The 17,041-nt window shown below is 41.6% G+C and overlaps 1 protein-coding gene across 5 annotated transcripts in view; it reads left to right on the top strand.

Moving 5' to 3' along the window:
- The window catches only part of THRB (thyroid hormone receptor beta), a 173,565-nt gene that overhangs the window by 49,988 nt on the left and 106,536 nt on the right, over nucleotides 1-17,041 (top strand). The window contains exon 3 of one of the 5 annotated variants that reach the window (XM_075052407.1): nucleotides 11,436-11,544. The exons of the other annotated variants lie outside the window; for them this stretch is intronic. The gene's annotated coding sequence lies outside the window, so the exon portion shown is untranslated. The remainder of the gene's footprint in view (nucleotides 1-11,435; nucleotides 11,545-17,041) is intronic. 5 annotated transcript variants of the gene reach the window in all.

Raw genomic sequence — 17,041 nt, 5'->3', positions numbered from 1 at the left:
GTTCGCATCCTTCTAGCCATCAGCATCTTTCATTGTCCTTTCACAAATTAATTTAAAAACCAATTATCCCTTCTTTGATTTAATAATCACAGACAAAAACCAGAGGTAAAGGTAAAATAATAAAATTTCAGGGAAGGGAATTGTACGTTCTGAACTTAGACTTGAAGTGCATGTGCACTTCACAGAAAGGCAGCAGGTTTCCATAAAGGTCACCTAGAAACCAAGGAAAATGTTCTCTGCCATATCTGACTGTCACCACGGAAAAGAAGTACTGAATTTTTGCTGACTGTGAGGATGTCAGGTTAAAATGTGTCATAGTCATTTAGTTATAGTAGATGTGTAGTACTGAGAGAGAATCCTATTGAGCAGTTATGACAAGTTTTGACATTTCTGACTTCCTTTATATTAAGATGCTAACCATACACACCATTAGTCTTCTCACCCCCTGATTGGGGTTGATTTAGAGAGCCTTACTTTTCACAGTTACAGAGCGGATTTGTAAAATGTAAAGACATACAGGATAGTAAAAAAATTCAATGTAGAGCCACTTTAAATACAACAACAGTACTAAGCCATCAAGATTTCTGGATAAGTAGCCACAGTGCAGATGTTCACTAGCTCTGAATTTCTTGAGATATAGGAAGTTATGTTTTTTCTGGCCGAAATTCCATATCTGAAAATGAACTGATTGGAGAATACTGGGATTTGTAGGAAGAGCTCCAGCTTGGCTAGCAGCAAAAGCTAAGTGAAAATGGCAGGGAGCACTGACTTCTTTCAGCAATCTGTCCTCAGTGGGAAAATGGCAGGCTGACCCTGATGCATTCCTGTTCTGTGGGGGTAGATTCAATGTTCTGTGTTTCCAAAAGTTGTCTAAAGGTAAAGCTCTTACATATAGGAAGAGACAGAGGTTAAACACGAGACTGCTGTAAAATGTATTAGCATTCATAATTCTGTTTAAATTTTATTATTCCTTGCTTCCTTGAAATAAAATTAAAACAGAACTTGCAGTCATTTCTTGTTCTTATGGGATCCTAAGTACTGGTTCTGATTGACATAGTATCGGACTCATTGTATCAAAACCTTTTAGATCCTCTTAACTTTTTCTGCCTTCCTTAGAATGCCAGCACAGTTCACTCCAGCTAATTCTTAAATTAAGTGGAAATTACTGAAATGGGAGTTATTTGAAGCTGCAGAATGATTTTACACTCATGCTTATGCAATGAGCTAGAGCTGCACAGCTGACCAGAAAATAGTCCTTAATTCACAATTCCAGCCTGTTTTTCACTTCAGCGGCTTTTTAAACTTCCCTCTAGTCTTTATGCATCATTTTATGTGGTTTAACTGAAATTTTGAGAAGAGAAAGGAAAATGAACCGTGGACATGAAGGAAATGTGCAAGGACAGATGAAGAGAGAGGTTTCGTGTAGGAGAGGGGCATGGAGAAACAGTGCTGTAAGAACAGTTTGATTGGAATGCTTAGGATGGTAAAGTGGCATATAGGAAAAATTAGATTAACTGAGAAAGAATGCATGTCAGGAGAGATGCGATTTATTGGACTGGAAAAGTCTTCCTCAAGGACAGCAAGTGGCATAATTTTCCAAAGAAAGTGTCCCTATTCTTTGGGAATTCAGAAGTTGATTGAATAAGCGCTAGAGAATACCACTGTACAATCTGCACTGCTGGAGGTGAGCAGTCTCTGAGCAAAAAGCCTTTTCTACCTCCATATTCTGACTTGCTTGAGACAGCTCTGTGAGTCTGGTTCAGACTTGGGATAAAACCATAAGGTATGTTTTCTCTCCTCTCTCTCTTTTCCCCCTAAACGTTATTATACTGTAGCTTGGCTCTGTCCACATAGGCTGGAGCAGACTGTGTTGTAACTTGCTTTAGCCGCTGCTGAATTTAACAGCTTTTGGCTTTGTAAGCAATGCCTTAGGAGAACTCTTGCTCATCTGTTCCCTGAGCCAAAGGAAAACTCCTCCAGTAGCTTTCCCAGTGTTTTCTCTGGCTGGAACACATAGTTACCAATTGCTAGGTGAAGATACACTATCTTTAATCATCTTTTATTTTTGTATTTTCAGTTTGTCCAGCTGACATATTCTAAGACATCCACTTTGACTAGAAGGGTGAAAGAGCCCTTTCACAATGGATTTTTTTTTCTTTTCCCTGTACCCCATGTAATTAAATTCTCCCACTGGTGGGAAAAATGCTTTTCCTTGATGTAAATGTGTGGCAAGTAGTTGAATACTGAACCAGTCAGTCACATTTCCCTGCTAAGCATACTTCTCTGAATATTTTTCATAACAAAAGGATTTATCTGTGGAATCTTGTTCAGAAATTTCTTTACACGGGTTTCCTAGCCCTTCACGATTGGCTCTCGGAAAATCTGATCCTGTTGGCATTTAATCCATTGCTAGAAATATGTCCACTGGGAACTTCTTAAATAGGATCGCAATAAACATTTGTATTGTATTTTGCAAGGACAAATCAGTAGCAGATATTTGCATATTTATTTGTTGAATTTCAACTTCCACTTCAGGTTAGATGAGACATAAACAATTATATAGCACCTCTGGCAAAGAATTAGTCTAAAAAGCAAGTCAAAGCAACACTGGGAATTCAGAGGAAGATTTATAAAGTTTTAGAAGGAACTGTGAAAGTCTTGTGCTTTGTTTTATCTCCATAAATTGTATATCAAGTATGGAATTAATGATGTAGGCTTTTACTCTGATATATCTTCTTTGTTGTTTTACTCTGCTTTCTAAAAAATATTCATGGCAGCACTGCTTAGAGTCAGGGACTGTGCCTTGGTCTGCATTGTTAAGGGAAAAAATGACCCTAATTTAAAGCCAGCTAAAAGAGTCCTGTTTTTTTGCCAGGGTCCATGGAGCAGTCTCAGCACTGTATGTTGTAACAGAGGCCACAGATAAATGTGATCTGCCAGAAAGGTGTTAATAGGTTTTCTGCAGCTAGTTCAGGCGAGGCTGGTGCAGTCAGGTGAAGTGTGAGACCTCCTGTACCACCAACCTGACTGCTGGTGATACAACAGCTGGAGTCTCAGGGATGTTTTCTGGCAAGAAACCTCTAGCAGTTTCAGACTTCATGGTGGTTTTATGATGATTCGGGGGAGAAAAACCCCTTCAAACTCATTTTCACTTATGTCCTAAATCAGTTTTAGGCAGAGGTCTGCCCAGGTCAGTAGGCCAGGTACAACAGCATGCTTCGGTGACCTAGCAGAGGAAATACCTGTTTGGATGTATTCTTGGCCTGCTTCATTTCAGGAAAATCACTGCGGAAATTATGAGAGAAAATTAATGTAATTAATTGTAATTAGTATAGTGTTTATAGTGGATACACGTTCCAAAATCTTTAACAACAGTGAAGGAGACTTCATAGTTTTCAGGAACTGTAGATTTACAGGAGCAATTAGATCACTTCACCCAACCTTGAGTATCTTTTGAACTTGGCATTTATTGTCCTTTTGCATCTTTGAAAATCCTCCCAGTTATTGACAATTAAATTTGATGCCTGGATGCTTGTTTACTTGAAAGCAGTCGGCATACTCCTTCTTTTTGTGTCTCAGTGTGCCTTATTTATTTAGCAGCATTGCTGGATTTCAAGTTCTGGAGATAAACCAAAGCATTAAGGGCACAGGGCTTTCCTGCAGTTCATTGCTTATCCTTCCTTGCATGTGTGGATGTGTAGGAAAGCCTTGCACTGAAAATGAAACTGATAAACTCCTAATTCTCAAAACAAAGTGCTATTTTTATTATATAATAAGAAAGTTCAGATGACACTCTGCTTTGTACTCTGTTCCTACACATCCATGTGTCCTTTGAAGATCTGTCCTTATTATTTGTCTCATAAAATCTGTGTTGTTTCAAAGGAAAAAAACAATAAAGTGCAGTTTAGATTGTGTGATCCAACTCTTTAATATAGTTTCACACTTTGGTGGGAATAATCAAGAGTTAGAGTCTGTACTTTGATTTACAAAAAGATATCCTTGTTAAATCCTTGAACTGTATTTTTTTTTAGCCCCATGCTTCTGCAATCATTTCCAATTTTGGAGAAAGCTCCAATAATTATGTTCTGTATCTGAGGTTCATGTAAACTCTTTTTTTCCTATTTCACAAGCATGAGGAGTTATGTCTTAGTACCTAGCCTCTTATCAGAAAATGAAGATTACTCAAACTGGACTTACTGATCTCTGACATGAAACTCCTCCCACTACTTCTTTCATTTTCTTCTATTTAGGTAGGCATCCATTTTCTTTAAGTTGTAGTAAAGCTTCATGTACAAGAATTCCTGCCCTACATTCTAATTACTCTTTCTTCTTTTCCTTTTTCTGGTGTTTGCAGGACTTATTTGCAGTTGTCAGTGGATTAAACTTCTTGTAGCTGAAGGATATGAAGGAGGTTTTCTGCCTTTGGTCACAACTGAAGCCTTTCACCTAAGAGAGCTTAGTTCAGGCTGTGCAGATAACTGCCTTTCAGATGTGGCCAAAAATTTAAAAGTCAGTGGGCAGAGGAGCCAGTGTTTAACGAACATTTACGAGTCTGGATGGGTTTTGTCTGGGCTGTTTGTTTTTCCTTGAAGGCAGAGACAAGGAAGGATGTGCAATGATGCAGCACTGAATGAAGGGTAGCAAAGAAGACACTGAGACTGGATGCAGGAACAGAAAATTTACTTTCTTCAATGTTACCTGATAGGATCTATTTTTACATAGAAATATCACCTGACAGACGTCAGGAGAGAGAGTATCCAAGCAGTTTAGATGCAGCTAGAGGCAGGGAGCTAAAGACACGAGGAAAAAGAAGAAGCAGTTGTGATCTGAATGCACAGCTGTATATAAAAATAGTAGTTGGAAGGGACAGGTCTTTGAGGAAGCTGACCACAGATGCATGTGGCTGTAATCACAGTGTAGACACTGGCAGTAACTGGTAGTGGAGAAATCAAGTGAAAGACTGATTTTTTATGATTGAGAACTCAGGAGAAAAAAGGAGAAACAGATGACACCAAAGAAGAAGAGTGGCACCAGAAAAAAGGAGGGTGAGATGGTGTATTGGGTTTGTGTGGCAAGGTTTTGGTAGCAGGGGGGATTACAGGGGTGGCTTCTGTGAGAAGCTGCTAGAAGCTTCTCTCATGTCCGACAGAGCCAGTGCCAGCCAGCTCCAAGACGGACCCGCCGCTGGCCAAGGCCGAGCCCATCAGCGACAGTGGTAGCGCCTCTGGGATAATGTATTTAAGAAGGGGCAAAAAGTTGCTGTGGGCATAGAAACTGCAGCTGGAGAGAGGAGTGAGAATGTGTAAGAGAAACAACCCTGCAGACCCCAAGGCCAGTGCAGAAGGAGGGGAGGAGATGCTCCAGGTGCCGGAGAAGAGATTCCCCTGCAGCCCCTGGTGAAGACCATGGTGAGGCAGGCTGTCCCCCTGCAGCCCAGGGAGGTCCGCGGTGGAGCAGATGCCCACCTGCAGCCTGTGGAGGACGCCACGCCGGAGCAGGTGGATATCTGAAGAAGACTGTGACCACGTGGGAAGTCTGCACTGGAGCAGGGTCCTGGCAGGAGCTGTGGCCCTGTGGAGAGAGGAGCCCATGCTGGCGCAGGTTTTCTGGCAGGACTTGTGACCCCGTGGGGGACCCATGCTGGAGCAGTCTGTTCCTGAAGGACTGCATGCCATGGAAGGGACCATGCTGGAGCAGTTCATGAAGAACTGCAGCCCATGGGAAGGACTCACATTGGAGAAGTTTGTGGAGGACTGTCTCCCGTGGGAGGGACCCCATGCTGGAGCAGGGGAAGAGTGCGAGGAGTCCTGGCCCTGAAGAGGATGAAGCAGCAGAGATAACGTGTGATGAACTGACCGCAGCCCCCATTCCCCGTCCCCCTGTGCTGCTTGGCGGGGCTAGGTAGAGAATCCGGGAGTGAAGCTGTGCCTGGGAAGAAGGGAAGGGTGGGGGGGAAGGTGTTTTGAGATTTGGTTTTATTTCTCATTACCCTACTCTGGTTGATTGGCAATAAATTAAGTTAATTTTCCATAAGTCGAGTCTGTTTTGCCCGTGATGGTAATTAGTGACTGATCTCTCCCTGTCGTTATCTCGACTCAAGAGCCTTTTGTTATATTTTCTCTCCCCTGTCGAACTGGGAGGAGGAGTGATAGAATGACTTTGGTGGGCATCTGGCGTCCAGGCAGGGTCAACCCACCAGAGATGGAGATAACTAGACACTTGAGGCTGAGGAGGAACAAGGATGCGATTAAAGAACTGGGGAGAGAAATTAGAAGATAATTGGGCAGCAGCATGGGAAAAATGAAGAAAAACCCATGAAGATCCAGGATTCCTAGCGATATGAGGAAGATGCAGATGCGTGTGTCTGAAGACTCCTTTTCTTTAGGTGGAAAGACACATCCATCAGCAGAGCTTAGCTAGGGGAAAGAGCAGTATTTTGTTTTCCAGGAGCAAAGAAACACCATACGGACATAAAGGTGAAAATGGTCCTGAAGAAGAAACTTGACGCAAAGATCTCAGCATCCCTGTTGGAACAAAACAAAGATCAATATGTCAAGCCAGAGAAAAGTCTCCCAAAAGCTGTGGCTGGTGTGGTATCAGTAGAATTATATTGATCTCTGAGAAGGAAGGGGAGAGAATGACAAGCTAATAAAGATCTACAAAGAGTCATGAAGAACTCAGGGTCATGCAGGCATTAAGAGGTCTTCATGCAACGGGCACGTCTGTACTAGTAAATTAAATGGTGCTTGGAAGCATTCCCAGGCCCCGGAAATCAATTGTCTCTACTGTTAACTGTCCCTGGCCTAGGTTTGGTTTATATTTATGGGAACTCACCCTGAACTATTCCCAGGTAAAGTTTGAAAGTTATTTTGGGATTATTTCTGGTAGGCAGTTTGAAAGCAGCCACCATGTTTTGAAGGGTGAGGGAGTTTAATAGCATGGCACCTTCTGTGCCAGTTAGTCTCAACAATCTTGGGCATGTCTGTTTTGCTCATAGAAATATAGCTGTAAATGGCTCAGTGGATGCAATCCCTTGGAGACTTAGGCCATTGACTGTCTTGGGTGCAAGCTGAGGCAGTGAATCTGATTTCTTCTTAAAAAAGGTTACTGGAGATGTTGATGTGCTTTCTCAGAAATCATTTTGATGTAGCTTGAGGACATTATAGAAGAGTTGGTTATACAAAATAAGCTTGGATGAATTGTGCATTTAATTGTTTCCATTTAAATTTAATACAGGCATAAGCAAACATAGATCTGAATAATGCTCTTTCTCACCGAAAAACAGGCTATGAAATTAAGGAAACAAGGTAGTAAGGTTAGTAGGTAGTTAAGTTGGCTGGGCTAAAAAGCCTAGACATTTAAAAGTAGAGAAAATATTTTAAAAAGTACTTGAAACTTGTATCACAACAAGGCAAATCTCCAGACCTAAATGGATAAGTAATGTGGCCCCTGGAAAGATAAATATGGATCTAGAATGGAATAGGGGTAGTGTGAAGGTGATGGAGGCATGGAAATTTTACAGTCATTGAAGAAAAATGTAATGAAATTTCATATGTTGTGCTGTATATAATTCTGAGCTTTGAATTCAAAAACGATTCAAACTAGAACAGGTACAGAAAGAAAAGCATTTCTGAGAGCCTATATCTTTGCAGAATAGACTAGTAAAGTAAAACCTGAGGCATGATAAGATAGTTCTTAATAAATACATCAGGGAAGGGACTGCTGGAGAGGAAAGCTAGCTAATTAAGCTAAACAGTTTTGACACATGAACAAACATAATAACAGACTTCAATTTTAGCAAAAAGCAGTCAATTGACTCTGAAACTAAGTTAGATCATCCAGGTTACTAGAAAAGCAGCATGCATCTTTGCTTGCATTTTCCAAGTGGGTTCCTGAATGTGATCTGTTCTTAACCGGATGCACAGTTGGTGTTTTCTGAGAAACTTCAGAGATGCACAAGAGGAGTTGCACTTTCCTTTCAAATGCCTTAGCTTCTGAAGAGCCAAATGCAACATTTTTGGAAGGGACTGTGCAGGGTATTTCCACAGTTCTCCTCCAGCTTATCGTCAGTCTTTTCAGTAGTCATGCCACTCTCATGGATCCTTTCCTCTTCAGTTCTGCCCTTTAGATTTGCTCTATTGTGAATTGCTGTTGTGTAAGTTCTTCATGGCCCTGCCATCACAGGTGCTGTGCCAGTGTCCTGAATGACATCAAGTGTTCAGCTTTTTGGGAAATCAAGCCCACACAGCAAGTTCATCTGAAAGAGCTTATCTCCAGGCAACGCGAGTTGTGTCAGACCGTGTCAAACTGTTACATTAGTTTTTTCATGGTGTGCTGTGTTGCTGGAGCAGGATTTCATGGAGAGCATTCAAAATGTGTATCAGTGTAATGTTGGGAAATGTTTTGTTTATGTGTGGCTGAACTTGAATGTGAGGTGATAATAATAACCCCAAATTGTGACAGAAATTAATTTTAATGTCTTTTTTATTCCTGTTAGCCTTGACATGTTTCTATAAATACTGTGTAGTTGAATGAATACCAGACTGATGAATGTGGAAGCCTGCCTGCCAGTGTCTCAAAGGGAAAGCTTTCAAATATAAATAGCCTTAGAAGTTTAAATAGTGAAATCTCTATACTGTATTTATCACTGACCACTTTCTTTTTTCCTTTCATTGCATCTCCCATTTTATTTTTAGTTATGCTTACTTAAAATAGTTTCCCTGCTTTCCTGTAGACAATTAGGCCACTCTGGAATTCAAGTGATTTCTGAGCCAGATAGTGAGGAGAGTGTTCCTTACTCGAGCAATGTGAGCTTGAACTCTTGTCTGTCCAGGCCTTCTTTACTGAAGCATCAGCTTTGTCTGTTAGGTTGATTTCACGTACATATTCTTGAGTTGGTTTCAAAATGTGATTCCAGAATTGTTCAGGACCTCTGGTTCTTCTTATGTTGATGTTATTCCATGTCCCCCTCATAAGTTTGTAGCTCTGGTTTTAGCTAACTTACTGAAGTCAATACTCTTCACGAATGTCATTACGTTGGCAGCCATAACATTTTTAAATTAATTTTTTTTAATTCCATGAGTTCTAGAATGTGCACGTGCTGGTGGTCACCTCAGCTGCACACAAAGTAACGTGAACAGGTTTAAGTTTTGATGGCCCTTGGGCCTTAGCTTGACTTCCCTGTTGCAACCACAGCCTACTGTCCACTTACCATTTGTGTTGTTACTTCCTTTTCCTCTTTTGTGTGTATTAATAAATACATAATTTTAAAGTAGGGTTGAATCTAGTGTGAACCACACTGCTGTTTGTTATGGGTTGCAGGCCAAAGCTGATCTTTCAACAGTACTTGCTTGGAGAGGCTGCAAATGCATCACTTGGTTCTTTTCTCCTAAACTATCTCGAGAAAGGGAACTATGTCTTGGTAAGGATCAGCTGATTATCTGTACATTGCTTTAACCATTTCTGCCTTAAAATGGCAGGGCAAGATGAAGCAGTTACGTGGGAGCTTCACAGAGGAGCGATGCTTACCAGGCAGCAGCGTGGTCAGCCGGGTAGCTGGGAGTGAGGATCCACGCTGGAGGATTCCTGGAAAAGGGTTGTATGGAGGGCATGGGGTCTTGGAGCACAGCGGGACTGTGCCTCCTGCTTGTAGCTCTGCTGCATGGTCTCCTGACGTAGGTGTTGACAGCCAGCAGCAGCTCCTGATGAGCATGAGACCAAGGGCACGGTCACCCAGATTCCTTACCGGGGTGCTTTGATGCAGTCATCGGGGTCTAAGGTTCCCGTGGGAGCATCTGCTCTGCGCCATGGCTGCTTGGGCACTGTAACTGGACAGTGTAGAAATGCAGTTATTTAAGGCAAATAAGCTCACAGTTGGACAGTGTAGAAATGCAGTTATTTAAGGCAAATAAGGTCATAGTTGGTTCCTTGTATCTCTGACTGCATGCTTTGGTCTCAGCCTGAAACGCTGTCCTGGGAAGGAAGAGGAAGGAAGCAGGATGGGAAGTCTTACGGCAGAGAAGTAGGAAGCAAGTGGACTGTTTTGTGTCCACACCAACAGCAACAGGCTCCCTGGCACTTCAGTGGCAGCAGCAGTTCCCTCTCATACCGAGAGAAATGCCTTCTCCCATGTCACTTTACCCCACCGGCCAGGAGGTATATCTGTACGGGTGGATGAGCCAGGCCCAGTGTGCACATCAGCCATGCCAAGGTCCTTGCTTCTGTTTCTTGTGGTGTTGGTGGAGTCCCAAGAGCAGTGGATCTGGGAGTTAAAAGTCATTAGGACGAGAGATGACGTTCCTGTCTCTGCGCAAGCCTTTGCTACTGTAGTCACTCCGATGAGACCACTTGTACCTTGAACTTCTTGCAGCTGTGGAGGGGCAAAGAAAGGAGCAGAAACGTGTTCTGCAGCTGCCTTTGAGAGGTGCAGGAGGCATTGACCTTAGTCAGTTAGGAAATCCCTGAAATGGCCAGCTGTTGATCATAGACTAAAGCCATTTTCCTGCCCTCGTCGGGGGGAATATTTTTCCTGCCAGTAGGCCATCCTGGAGATGCCTCAGCTTTACATCCGAGCAGATTGCTAATGCATCCAGGCAATGACAGGTAAAATGGTCTGTGTTCATGTGGCTCCAACACTTTGGGGAATTGTGGAATCGTTTAATCATCGATCTTTATATTTATGCTTCAAGGCATGCCAGCATCTGCAAGCTTTTTGTTAGTTTTAAATGTGATTTGCGTAGTTTTATTTTTATACAGTGCCTTGGGATGCTTGCTGTAGAAGGCTCTTAAAATAGGTGTAACTTAATGTGCTGTTCAGACTTCTCATTAATCTGCTTGTCTTCACTCTTACCCAGAGGTAAAATACAAAGCCTGTACAAAGAGTGCGGAGTTTGGAATAAAATGATAGAAAATGGGACTCTGAAATAAAGACATTTAGCGCCGAGGACTCAGACTAGCGGTGGAGGAAACAGAACAGGATGTTCAGAAAGTCCAAGCCCTTTGGCATGAGTTAAGGAGCTTGGAAAATAAGCAGGGCTACAGTGAATTTGTGAAACAATGTTTGTCTTCCTAAACTGAATGCTGGAAAGCGTCCATTTCACACTTTGCCTTTGCCAGCACCCTGATATCTATTATAGCACTCATCTTCTGGCCTCTTTATTTTCAGAGGAACATTTGACTTTGTATTTAGAAGTTGTTTGTGCTTCCCGCTTCCTTGTGGTGTGAACATGATCGTGTTGTGGCTATGGGACAAAAATTTGCAGTCTTAGTCTTTAGTCCTGCTGTACCACCCTGTTTCTAATGTTTGTATTTTAACTGCAGCAATGGGCTTGAAAGACTACATTTCCACTTTGCTTCACCAAGGCTGTGTCTACATTGGTAAATTAATCAGGGCCAGGACTTGTATCTTATGATTGTCCATATTGTTTAATTTCTAGCGCAATCCGTGACATGGTTTTGGCCTGTGCCAACTAGCATGCTCCCAGATGACACCTGTGGCATGATGGCGTGGGAGAGGGACTGTTCTCAGCAGGCATTATTGAAAAGGTAACCACGTTTTGCAGGGGAAAAGAGTGTAGAGATGCGGATTTGAGCTGGCTGTGCCATTTCCCCGTGAGCTTCTGCATCCTGGTGCATTTTATACACTAGACCAGTCTCTCTCAGGCTTAGTGTTTGAGGAGGATGCTGAAATACAAGCTTTTGCTTCCTAACTGAATCGCTAGTGCTGTTATCTGCAACAATATCAAGCCACCTCCTCCTCCTCCCTGTGGGCCATCTGCTCAGGCTTGCAGCCCCGCTTCCATAGCGCTAAGATCTTTTCTCTTTGACTAAGAGTCAGGTTAGGGGCACAACTCAAGTTTTATGTTAAGCTAGCAACACAACAAAACCAAACCAAACCCTGTGAGCTTGAATGAGCTTTCTAGAGAGTGGTGCAGCTCATTTGCAAGTGCAGGTACAACAGTAGTTCACAAAGCCAGTGCTGTTACAGACCCACAACAGCAAGTTAGATAAGTAATTATTGTTCTGGTATGTGTATATTTACGTATCACACAGAGCCACGGTAATTGCACATACAGATCATAACATATGCTTGCACACATGGAATTTTTTTGAACTTCACATCTGTAGTTCACTCTTCAGGCTTTGTTTGTAACGCTGTACATGAAAATAGGTAGTGTTTACTTGCCTCTGTGGGATTTCTAGTTTGTAAAACCCTCTGCAGTTCTCTCTTGGAAGGGATCATTGAATTCCTGAGCAGTGCTGTTGCTTTGGCTGAATGTGTTCTTCCAAAAATGGTTTGTATAAGATATACCTATATATGTAATATTCTTTATAATCCTTGGTTGCTCCCTTTCTGAGTTTGTTTTCTGTTGTCTGTGGTTTTAGTTGCAAATGGAGACGTTATTAAAACCATAGTCTTCCTCACTCACCATTGAAAGTATTTTTTCATTTAGATAGTACATGGTGTACTAGTAGGATGTACATCACTAGTAGCTGTAGGCTGCACAGACTTGTTTTTTTGTCTTGAAAACGACAGGATTGGCAGCACAGTGAACATGTATTTAGCATCAAGATTTAAGCTCCTGAGCTGGTTCTTGGTGCCTGTGGAGCGGCAATGGAAGAAACTACCCCTGAGACATTGGACTAACCAGTATAGCTTTTTGTCATCATGACGCTCTGTGTACGGTGCTGTTATCATGGGGATTAGAAACACTGAGCAAAAAGGATTTTGTTGTGTCAGTGCTAAGTGAAACGATGTTTTTACAAGCTGGTTTGGTGGGCAGTTTTCTTTCGAGGCTAGTGAGGGCCACGATGGTAACAGTCACGCAGAAATTGCTATGAAAAAGAAAAGGTTTAGGGAGGTGCAGAGCCTCATCTATCAACTGTGTTTACAGTTGTTGCCAGTCTATGCACTGATCTCAGTATTAGCTGAAGAGTCTGAAAAGTCAGTCTGGAAGGGATTGTGCTGACTACAAGTTTTTGTAGCCTTTGGTGGTGCCAGCTGCAAAAATAGGCAAAACTGGCTGCAGTGGAAGGGCGTGATGGGGCAGCTCCAGCCCAACTGCTACCCTGAGGGTATTTTGGAGGCTTTGGCTGGGAGCCATGAAATGCATCTCCCAGGGGAGGACTGCATTGCAAACAGACCTTGCCCTTCCCTATCAGTGAATTCTTTTGGCAGTAGGCTGGCACCAGAACACCTAAAAATGTTTATGGTAAAGCTGCAATGATTTTTGCCCTCTTTGAGATGGGGATGGGGTTTGCATTGTGTTCATTGATTCATATCTCACATACGAGTCTTTCAAAAGGTCTCATTATAGCAGCCACTCATTAGTGGTGGCACTGTACCTGGCTGAAGGCCAGGTAAAAACATGTTTCTCAATTTCTCACTCTTACATGGCCTAAACACAACACTAACAGCTCCCCATTGACTTAAGTGGCTGTTGGTTGGATCAGGCCACTCTGTTGCAGGAAACAGAGGACTGGAGGAGTAGCTCCTATTTTCTTTGGAGTTTAGCTTTAGCTTTCTTAAAAGAGCAGAAGGAGAAGAACTGAAAGGTCCCCTGCACCCCAAGCCCAAAGAATACCTTTGAAATAGGATACATGTTTTACACATATGAAGAGATTAGCATGAGAAGTAACTTAAGGGTAATAAAATAAGCCTTTATGAATACTTCAGAGCACTTTCTCTTTTCCCACGGAATTATGGTCCTTGGCAGCTTGGTCAACTCATTGTGTAGGAAGTGTCTTTGTGGGGAGGGGTTAATGCACAGGGAGAAGAGTCTGCTGAACAAAGCAGGCTCTCTGCTGGAAATTAAGAGTTTAAAACAATTAAATTACTTTGTCATCCTTTTGCATTTTCTTAAACTGAGTTCATCTTTTGAAGTGAATACTTAATCTTTCCTGTTAATTTTATTTACTTACTTTACATAGGAAAGGGGAAATGTTGGGATCATAAGAAGTCTCAATAAGAGCCAATCTCTGCTTCAGGCAGAAATTGGACCACAGCAAGTGTAGGTAGACCAGTGTTAGTTCACATGAACTATAATGGCACTTAAATTGTTGTTGAACTAAGTATGCAGGTCAATGGGTAGGTCTCTCCATCCCATACTAGAGCTCATACTGCTGTACAACTTACTGCTTTTAGGACCTGCATTAGCAAGATTAAAGTCCATGCTGCTTTGCCTTCCCTAGCTCCTTCCTGAATGCAGGGGAAAAATACTTGTGAAATCCTGAGAACACAGAAAACAATGAGAGATCCACACTCATCTTGTTGCAGTGATTTTTGGGCTTTTCTACGCTTCCCTGCAGGACAAATTGCTGTGTTGCCTCAGTTTCATTAGTGTTGTTCAGACATCAGTTATTCAGTCCCTACCCTTGCACAAGTGCCAAAAATCACAGATGTGGAAATCTTGGACATTGTGATTTTTCACAGTGTTCATGACAAAAAGGCAGTTGGCTTCAGAGATCAGAGGCATCTGAATAAGAAAAAGACTCTTTAACTGTATGCTTTTTTTGTAAAGGCAATTGCTCATTGAGAAGACCACAGATGAGTGCAAGTACCCTCAGCTGGAACCCTCACCCCTCTGCTGCAGTGTGGTCTTGCTCCTGTTTTGTGTTGATGGGCTTGTTTGAGCCACTGCAGCTCATTACCCAGGCTTTTCATCAGCTGCTGTTTTTTTTTTTTTTTCTGGAGTTTGCTCCCTTAAAAATATGGAAGCTGTCAGTAGAAAAACAGCTGAAATAAGAAGTGTTGGGCTTGTTTTCTTTTTTTAGGTACTATATGGTTCTATAACAAATAAAGGGTATAGATTATTTATTTTTATTCAAATAAATAATTTGCAAAAGCTGGAAAGGAAGGGGAACAGCCATGAGCTGAAAATAAAATTTACAGCACAATTCCATGTACGTTGTCGGGGAGTCATTCCCATGCAACCCAGCAATGGCACAGAGATTTCAGGGATTATGTTCAGATTAAATGTCAACAAGAGCTGAGCCTTGGCAGTACGCCAGGGAGGTCATATGAGGAAAGTCCCAAACTTTTACGCTCAGATAAAAATGTGTTCTGCTTAATACCCATAATAAGCTGCAAATGTTAACACAGCTAATGACTTGGGTTAAGAAATCTCATCATAACTTGATTTAAAAATTTTTTTTTTTTAAATTTAGATTCAGGACTTTTTGCTGCTTTTTGGTATTTAAGACTTTGTCAGCAATTTTATTTGGGGGTTATGCCTCTACTGTAGAAATATTTTCCTAGTAGCACAAAATAAAGAAACATTAGTCTAAAACATCTACAAGTTCTAAATCTTCAAAATTTTCATTTTCAAGGTTACATATAAATGGAACAATAATCTACTAATACTTCCACAAGGATTATTACTTCACAGAAACATCCCTGTGGACTTCTAATATGAAATCTTAAGATGCTGTAATTCCATGGTATTTATGGGAGAATACTTTATTACTGGGAGGGAATGAGAAAATAGATACAAATACATAGTTGGAAATTGCTCTTTCTTTTTATTTATCTGTGGTTGGTCTGTGCCATTCCAAAATACCTGTGGAATTATGAAGGAATATGCTGACAGTCTTGTACTGCATTGAAAATGTCTTCTTTTGGTTTAGTCCGATCTCTGTTTACAGTAGATTGGTTTTGACTACGAAAGGATATTCTTACTCTGAGGGATATCTACACATGGAATAGTATGGCCTTAGCTATACCACTTGAAATAAACACTCTTAATCTAATTGCCATCTCTGAAAAAAGCTGAAACTATTTTAAAATTGATTTATTAAATCCCTTAAGTACTCTAAATGTGATCCTACTACTGGATGCAGTCAAGGGTATATGATGCTTTGTTATGTATCATTTCATTTGCTCCCTAGCACTAAACCCTGCAGTGGTGTGAGCACACCTTCCTGATCCCCTTCATGGGCATGGGGGTTTACTGAGGGAATTTTCATGAGACTTTTTTTGGATACGACCGACATAGTGAATCAAACAACAGCTGTCAGATTTGGTTTGCTAGTGAGCTTCAGTATATGCTGCATTGCTCCAAAACTGCCTCATGTAAACGGGAGCAAAACTTGGAGTTGTTAGCCAAAGCAGCTGATCATTCTGTGGATTCAGGACTCCACCTTTCATTTCTAACTATATATACATCCCGTAGTTGTAAACCTGGTTTTAGGTATACTGTATACATGTAAGTACATATTTACATACACACGCATGCGTGCGTGTGTAAACCTATGTGTGTATGTGCACGCTGAAGTTTATTTTCCCCGTCCCCCTCCTGTCTTTCTCCACCTTGCCTGCTGCAGTGAGGCACAAGGGAGGGGAGCAAGCTGTTTTAGCTGACCAAGGCCAACTTTGCCACGGGAGGGTCTACAAACTCCTCTGCGGTTTATTAAGCATGGAGGTTGGGAGATAACAATTAGAACTGTGAGATTCTGGAAGGGGTCCCATCGATAAGAGTGGGGTCAAAAATCGAACTGAAAAGTACCACGAGACATGGCTGGCTGCAGCAGCAGCACACGCAGGCTGGGTGACCGGGGTCCCGGGGCAGAGGTGCTGCTGTGTTTTGCAGGACAACAGATTCAATTGGTTTGTTATTTATGAAGGGTGTGGTATGCAACCCGCAACGCATCAACACTTCTTTAAAGTGCAGATTTAAGACATTTCAGTTCAGAAGTCAGTCCTTTAGTTGCTATGAATAAATAAGGTATATTCATAAATTATTTTAATAAAGTTAAATACCTTATGTTGTACCACTTGTTTGTCCTGATTTATGAAGTTGATAGGATTTTTTCCATTATTTTTGCTAGACCTTTATTTAAGCTACAGTCAGTGGAATTTTACAGTCCTACAGCCTGAGACACATAGTAATAAATCAACCTTTATTTCCTTATTTGTTTGAAGTTAATGCGACAACAAATAGTCTGTTAGCATACATCATTTCTTTGTACTACAAAATATGCAAATATTTCAATGATGATACTTTTATCTCTGTAATATTTTAAAAACAAGATACAACATGTTTCT

This window comes from Buteo buteo, chromosome 2 (genome assembly GCF_964188355.1).
Source record: "Buteo buteo chromosome 2, bButBut1.hap1.1, whole genome shotgun sequence".
Lineage (NCBI taxonomy): Eukaryota > Metazoa > Chordata > Aves > Accipitriformes > Accipitridae > Buteo > Buteo buteo.
Note: the sequence above shows the minus strand (reverse complement) of the source record. Positions and strands in the feature narration are given on the sequence as shown.